The sequence below is a fragment of the Zeugodacus cucurbitae genome, chromosome 6 (genome assembly GCF_028554725.1).
Source record: "Zeugodacus cucurbitae isolate PBARC_wt_2022May chromosome 6, idZeuCucr1.2, whole genome shotgun sequence".
NCBI classification, from domain to species: Eukaryota; Metazoa; Arthropoda; class Insecta; order Diptera; family Tephritidae; genus Zeugodacus; species Zeugodacus cucurbitae.
In genome coordinates, this window is record NC_071671.1 from 33,489,900 (window position 1) to 33,498,509 (window position 8,610).

Below are 8,610 nucleotides of genomic sequence, written 5' to 3' on the forward strand. Positions count from 1 at the left end.
TTAGCGACCACAAACTCAAAACAGTTACCTTTGGCATCAATTGCGCACACTATTTGGCCAGAACATTACATGAAGTGGCAAAAACATGTGAAACAAATTTGCCTCTAGCATCTTCTGTGTTGCAAACACAAACATACGTGGACGACATACTATCAGGTAGCCACAGTATCCCATTAGCGTGCAAATCACTATCTCAAGTGATCAAAGCACTTAATTCAGCAGGTTTTCCGCAAAAGAAAATTACATCAAATCACCCCGAAATAATAAAAGATATAAAAAAGGAAGACTTATTAGATACAGACTTTCTTAAATTTGAAAAGGCTAGCACAACCAAAACTCTAGGAATTCAATGGAATGCGATAACAGATCAATTCTCATATACAATTGAGTCAATATCTGCAATGTCCGCCATTACAAAACCAAATCCTTTCCTCGGTGGCCAAACTTTTCGACCCCGCAGGATGGCTTTTGCCAATAATGATTCAAGCAAAAATCCTCATTCAAGAATTGTGGCAAGATGGCACTGAATGGGATGAACAGGTAAAACCTGTACGTTTAACTAAATGGTTTCAATTTGCTAACAACTTACACGCCATATCTGAGAATTCGAATCCCTCGATGGGTTAGCTTCACCCCTGACATTAATGTAGAATTACTCGGCTTCTGTGACGCCTCTGAAAAGGCATATTGCGCAACGGTCTACGTACGAACTCGCTACGATAGCAAAATATCTTCACATCTTTTGATAGCCAAAGCCAAAGTTGCACCTTTGAAGACACTAAGCCTGCCACGGCTCGAACTGAATGGTGCTCTTCCGTTAGCAAAATTAATTTCAATAGTTCAAACCCATCTCAAATTAAACGATCACAAAATGTATCTTTGGTCAGACTCATAAATAGTTCTAGCATGGTTAGAAAAACCACCCTATACTTGGAAGACATATGTCTCTAACCGCATATCTCAAATATTAGACTTACATAGTTGGCCCAGCAAAATGTATAATATATAATACGCGACTAAAGCCACAAATAAAAAGAACGATCTTCACATGTAAATAGTGTACTATGTACAAACACAAGATGCGTACGCAGATAATGGGTTGACTTTGCTGGACCTTTCCAGATAAAGGCCTCAATGTTAAGGTCGTCCTCTTTTAGAAAAGGGTATGTGGCTGTTTTTGTATGCTTTACGACAAAGGCAATACACCTCGAGCTATGTTCAGATCTGACTACTGCGGCTTTTCTTGCAGCATTTGCACGCTTTGTCGGACGACGCGGATTTCCATCAAAGATAATGAGTGACAATGGGAAAAACTTTGTTGGGGCCAAAAGAGCCACAGAGAAGGAGTTTATAAACTTCATGAAAGAAGTCTCCCCTGAAATTGTCAATAAATATGCACCCCAAGGAATCGATTGGCAATTTATACCCCCATGTTCTCCACACATGGGCGGACTATGGGTATCAGCAGTAAAAAGCTTTAAGTCCCATTTGAAGAAAACGGCAGGTAATCATAAATTCAATTATGAAGAGTTTACCACACTACTCGCTCGAATAGAAGGCGTACTCAATTCAAGACCCATATCACCCCTCTCGCAAGATCCCTCCGATTTCACAGCCGTCACACCAGGCCATTTCCTCAGAGGAGCTCCTCTTCTCGCCATACCTGAGATAGAAGGAGACTCACTTAATTTAACAAATCGATGGGAAAGAATCAACATTCTCCATCATGAATTTAGCCAAAGATGGAAGGAAGACTACCTCAAAGATCTTCATAAGAGACATCGATGGAAGACCACCCAGAAGGAACCCAATGCTGGAGAATGTGTCCTCATCCAGGACGAATGCCTACCTCCAACCGAATGGCGACTAGGCCGCATCGAAAAGGTTCATCGAGGATCCGATGGTCACATAAGAGTAGTCGATGTACGAACGCAAACCGGCATATTAACTCGACCACTCGTTAAATTATGTTTTCTTCCAAACTACGAAGAACAACTTACACAAAAAACGCAAAATCAATCAAAATCAGTACCGCCAATTCACTCGTAAAATCCGAAATACAATCGTTCACAATTCGTACACGCAAACAGAAATTCAAACAAGCGCGATACATACATATATATATACACATACGCATCTACAATACTTTACACCAAACTATAAGTCAATTTTAACAAAATTTCATATTCCCATAAAAATGGATGTAGACGAGAGCCAGAACACCATCAAGACAGTGAGGTCCGAGATCGTGACACCCGTCCCAGCGCCGAGGACGCAAAGGGTTATGGGACCATCATCCGCCGCTGCAGCGAGGGATAGAGGTGAAGAAAAAGCCGAGAGCATCACAACGAATACGTCCAAACCACACGTTCGCGAACACGTTTGCGTCCACAGTTGCGAACCCCTCCGCCACGTCGAACTCATCAGTATCAGCAACGACGCTCAACGGGATTGAGGGCAGTAGTTAGCACGTTACAACAGCTTCAGCGGCTTCTAGGCGATTAATCCGCCTAGTGGGGCCGGGATGTTCACATGATACAGCACCTTGTGACGTCACCCGCCTATCACATCACACACACGCCGCACACTCAGCACACACACAACACAGCGTAACAAACCACTCAGCACACACACAACCCAGCATAACAAACCACTCAGCATGCAACACAACAATCACCAACGTTCATCTCATTTATTCACCACCCAAATTTACAAAAGGGATAGACCACAACGGGATCGGCCTTCTTTTCGTTTTCGCCAGCGACCTTAGTTGTTCAACCGATAAACCCGATCATCGTGAGCAATAGCCGTCAACGACCAGAAAAGTGGTTTCGTGTGTGTGGATTTCAAAGTGCATTTTTAAACATTTTCCTAAACAATTTACACAAAATTATTATTGTGAGAATTTAATGAATTCAAAATAAAAAATTTAAAATTATATCGATTTGAAGATCCTTGCGTTTGATTTTCCCCCTTTTTGTGCGTGCTAACAGTGCGTTATCAGTGCCCTCTACATTTACGTAAGATAAACCAGATCTGGTGCGTATACGTGAACAATACGATTCTTCTCCACATGGTTCCAGCAGCTCACGACTTCCGGTTTTAGACGAAGTATCCTCTGGGTAGCCAACAAACAGCTAAATTGAGAAGGCGTACACGCTTTTGAGGTTGTGCATAGGGTTTAGGACCCTCCACATAAAAGCGAAGTACCAATGAAAAATCGACGAAAGCATCGGATGAGTATAATTTGAGAGCACTCCTAAGGAGCGTAAATTTGGTGCAAGAGAAAAGAAAATTCATCAAGCTACATGAAAATGAGCTTGTACGAGTTTGTAAGGCCGATTCCTATTATTTATTCCATTCAAAGGATTTGTTCTTCTTCGTGAGTTCATGGAGGCTACTAGCTACGCTGGCGAAATTTGGAACGAATCGTCAGTAATAGATACACAGTCCAAGGAAACTCTGCAATTCATGTAAATTTTAAGGTCTGGGCTAATCCTTTACTGCCTCTATCTTTTCCTGAGCTGTACAAATGCCCTACGGTGTCACTTTGTGGCTTAAATAACTCACTTCTTTCTTGAATAGCGAACACTAATTCGGACCCAGTTTTAAACCAGCGCTAGCTATGCGTTGAAAAACCCCTTCCAAGTTCTTGAGGTGCTCATCAAAACTTTTACCCAACACAAGGATATCGTCAAGGTATACCAAAAATGTCTTCCAGTGCAATCCTTTTAACACTTGATCCATAAGTCTCTAAAAGTGGCAGGAGCGTTACATAACCTAAAGGGCATTACAGTAAATTGCCGTCTTTTCTTTGTCTTCTTCGTTTATCTCCACTTACCAAAAGCCACTTTTCAAACGAGTGTTGAAAAATAATTCGTGCCTGATAGTGAGTCTAGAGTGTCATCTAATCTAGGTAATGGATAACTGTCTTTCTTCGTGATATCATTCAACTTTCTGTAGTCCACACAGAACCTCACGTTGCCATCTTTCTTTTTCACAAGTACTACAGGTGAACTCCATGGACTCGATGATGGTTCTATTATGCCGCTATCTCTCATTTTACTTATGGTCTGGCTTACAACTTCACGTTTGGCTAATGGAACGCTGCGAGGAGCCTGGCGGATTGATCTTGCATTTCCGGTGTTGATGAAATGATTCACAATTTTAGTTCTACCTGGTTTGGATTCATCTTTATCGAATATGGTGGAGTATCTGAGAAGAAGTTGTTTTGCCTTCTTTTTATGGTCTACCTCTAGTTCCTCGGTCCAAGAGTTAATCTCTTTCGAAATATGACAATTTTTTACAGCCTCAATCTCATGACACTGCCCTAAAATAGCTCCTTTGGAGACTGTGATTGGTGACGTACACTCATTAAGGACTCTTACTGGAACTCTTATGTCTTGTCGTGTCATAGCCAGGGTTTTTCCTATAAGTAAGTTTGGTGTAGATTCTTTTGCGCCTTCAACAACCCACAACGTGTTTGCCCTATAGTTCCCATCTATTTCTGCCCAAATAATTGCTTCTGTTTTTGGTGGAATCTTCTGATTTTCTGTTATCACCACTCGTTTAATGTTACATATGTTATCATAACCAAACATAAGAGGCACTTCCATATTAGTATAAGTCATTGTTTACCATGTCTAATTTGATTCCTTTACTTGCTAGAAAGTCTACTCCAATTATGACTTCATCGACGATATATGCCACTATAAAATAATGTAGCACGCCTATCTTTCCTATAACAATTTCGTACGTTACTTCCCCGAGAACTTGAGTGTCATCTCCTGTTGCAGTGCGTAATTTTACCCCAGCTAGTGGTCTTACTTCCTTGTTGACCAGATCCCATCGAATTATATAATGTGTTGCGCCCGTATCCACTGTTAGTATTCTACCGTCCACACATCGACTAACAGTATTTCTATTTATTTGAGAGACAGAGATTATAGGGCTTTCACTTTGGGGAGCCAGCACGCGCCCCTTTCGGCTGGCTCGCTTTAGTTTAACGGTTGACTGTTTTTCTGAGTTGGGTGATCTTCTTCATCTCTGCGTTTGCGCCAGATTAGTGGACCGATTAGATCCCATATTACAATTACGTGCAATATGGCCGCTTTTCCCGCAGTAGAAGATTTAACCACGCCATAATTTTTCTTACGTTTTTCTCCAGATATCTCCAACATTTTAAACTTTTCTTCAAAAAATTTATTCGTCCAAGCAGGCTGCAAATGTAGATTTTGAATTTCCGCAGCAGTCCCTTTTAAAGCCACGAATAACGCTGCAACTTTTTCTTCCGCGTTCCAATTACTTGAAACTGCCGTCTTTTCAAGTTGGAGTTTGAAAATTTGGAACGGAGTTATGCCGTCAAATGATGGAGTTTTGATTATGACAGAACCTGTTGACAACATTTGTCAATTTAGTTGCAGGTCACGATCTTTCAATTCTTCCACATCAGCCTTAATCTTGTCTTGCTCTTCTGAAATCTGCGATGACACTTCTGCTATTTGTGAGGTCACCTGCGTCGATATGCGGGTTTCCTGTTCTTTTAACTGTGCTGACACCTGAGCTGATATCTGTGATGACAGCTCTGTTATTTGTAAGGACACGTGTGTTGACAACTGCGACTGCTGTGCTTTCATTTCCATTAATTTTAATTTCTGCGCTAGGAACTGTGACGACATCTGGGACATTGCAGACAAAAGCATGTTCTTCTATCTTAGTTGTTGATTCCTCCAACCCCGATTCGAAACCATATTCGTTGATGTTTTCTCCTTCCATGGTCACTCGTAACAGGGCTTGTTTAAACCCATTCGTTGCTAAGCCTCCTTTTTGAGTTGTGGTATCCTTAAATCGTTGTCAATCCCACTTCTGACACCAATTGTAACGGATTTCCAAAATCTGTCGTTTACGCTGAAACTCTACCCTGAGTTCGATCACTGGATTGCCAAATAAAAGTCACTCTTTAATGTTTTCGTTGAAACCGCTTTCAACGTGTCTTCTAACTCCGACCATAACATCTGCAGCCCTTGAGGGTGGTCGGAGTTAGTTTCCCACGTTGCAACTCAGAAAAAGCATTACACAATGTTGCAGCTGCTCCTGAGTTGTTTTTTCCACTTTTGTACGCCTAAGAATAAAGGAAATTATTTTAATTACATTAAAATTATTAAATTTGCAAAATTACTTACATTTCTTGGTTATCCATTTCAAATTTGCATTTGATTAATTTTAAAACAGCTGATTGACAGCAAATTTTCTTTTCACCTCACGTGGTGACTTTTTTAAGGTTTTTTCTTATGAGGTTCGAGCCAGAATAACTTCACAAAATATGCCTGACAAGAAATCTCTCAAAATTTTCCTCTGAGGTTTTTTCAGAATAGGGCTGTAAGTTCGAACCAGAAGTAAATTGAGTGAATTTCACCACAGCAAAAATAAATTCGTTCGATTTGCAATTTCGGTATCAAATGGAAATCGCGCTATTTCCAACACATGACTGTATATCTCTTCATTTAGATATCGTAGAAGCTTCATTTAAACTTTGTTTTGTACATATTGTATTGCGTTATTCAAGTGACACAAATTTTAAAGTAAATTTTTTTACTTTTTCATTAAAACATCCCATATAAACCTAATTATGAAAGGTATATTTTTCATTTTCACAGCATTTGTTCAAAAAGACCTATAATAGGGAGACGAATTTTTTTCCGTGATCCCTACAAGACGGAGGTAACTCATACACCACTACACATGCAAATTTTTTCAGCTTTTACCAATACATACACATTGCTAACATTTTGTAGCTAAGTGGCAATCTCAGTAGTTAGAGTAGCAAAATTCATTAACCCTAATATTTGTATGTGATACAATGAACCGTTCAAAAATCGCCGACATGGCCACTGTTCATTTGAAAATAAAATTTTAAGTGAATGGATATAAGTGCGTTTTAAATATTTCATTTACTTTGTTAAGTGTTTTTGGATATTTATCCATCTTATAAATGCATTATTTGTGTTACTTTTGTTATTTGTTTTTATAATTAAAATTTCATTTCATTGTAGGTATACGTGTGTGCACAGCAAAGTAGGAGCAAGGAGGTGACGGTGAAATTGGTGGAGGTATGTTTCATATATTTTTAATACATAATACAAATTATGTATAATAATAATATATAACAACAACGCAGAAAACAATGGAAAATAACATTGTAAATATAAATGCGTATATGTGCATGTTGAGTTAGTGCGTATTAAGATGTCCATACATATGTATGTATGTACAAGAATGCATCTGTTGCATTGTGTCCAAAATATTTATTTAGAATAATTTTTATTTTGATGTTAAAAATGATGTTGTTTATTTTTTGTTTAGTTATTACAAGCATTAAGCATTTGTTTTTTAGCATTACTTATATTTTCATTATCCATTTCAGATATTGAAAAGACAAATCTTCTTCTGCTTACGCGGTTATAGCCGAGTCCACAACAACGCGCCACGCATCTCTCCTTTTGTTAACAATTGAACAACATGACCAAGCCCGCGTAGCCGCTGTCTTTTTATTCGCTGGACTATGCCTATGTCGTCGAACAACACATACAGCTCATCATTTCATCTTCTGCGGTATTCGCCGTTGCCAATGTTCAAGGGACCATAAATCTTCCGCAAAACCTTTGGATGTTAACACCGTCCACGCTTCTGCACCATAAAGTAGGACGGGAATGATGAGGGACTTGTAGAGTTTAGTTTTTTCTCATCGAGAGAGGACTTTACATTTCAATTGCATAAACACAAATACTTTGCACAAATGGAGGATTACAATAGCTACAACTTTTCTTAGGTTTTTACTACGAATACATATATATTCATATTTTATAATCGTTAATAACAATTACTATTTCTAATATTTTTCAGGCATGATAAACAAGACAACAACAAATCCCATCGGACATTTAGATTCGCAGTTGCACAACCTCTTTCCGACGAGCTGAACCCTTTTATGATGTACATATGAGATAGGATTGTGTGGAATTGACATCAAACAATATTGGTTGAGTAGTTTCGTTGGAACCTTACAGAATAGTTATAAGGAAATCGTTGGCGTTTAGTACTAATGTATTCATTTTGAATTATGAATTGATATAAATTATGAATTAGATTTAAATGTAAAATATTGTTATATTATACAAATGAATGTTCGAATACTAATAACAGATACAATAAATGATAGCTGCAAACGTTTGTAAAAATTAAAGTTCACTTTGTACTGAAATGCTAATATTTAAAAATTAATCTATAATGATTATTAAAAATTTAAAATATTATACCATACTAATTTATAAATGTAAATACATCATACAATTATAATAAATAAATAAAAATAAAACAATTTAAATTTTTCATTTTCAAACGGAAAAGTAAGTGACCTATAGAATGAAGACCAATGAACCAAATTTAAGTAACGAAACGGTGACCCCACAAATGACCAATACCTGTGATTAAAGAGTTACCTTGAAAATGATAAATCGAACAGTCTCCACTGATAGATGGCTGATTAAAACAAAAACTACTACAGGTGGCTCTGCTAACCACAGAGTGACATATGCCTTTCCAAAACAAAGA

At 38.3% G+C, this 8,610-nt stretch overlaps 1 long non-coding RNA gene across 1 annotated transcript; it reads left to right on the plus strand.

Moving 5' to 3' along the window:
• The first annotated feature begins 6,557 nt into the window (after positions 1 to 6,557).
• On the plus strand, positions 6,558 to 8,312 carry LOC128922648 (uncharacterized). Its single transcript, XR_008471833.1, has 4 exons — positions 6,558 to 6,930; positions 7,053 to 7,109; positions 7,424 to 7,828; positions 7,903 to 8,312. It is a non-coding gene; the product is annotated as an uncharacterized LOC128922648 (long non-coding RNA).
• The last annotated feature ends 298 nt before the right edge of the window (positions 8,313 to 8,610 follow it).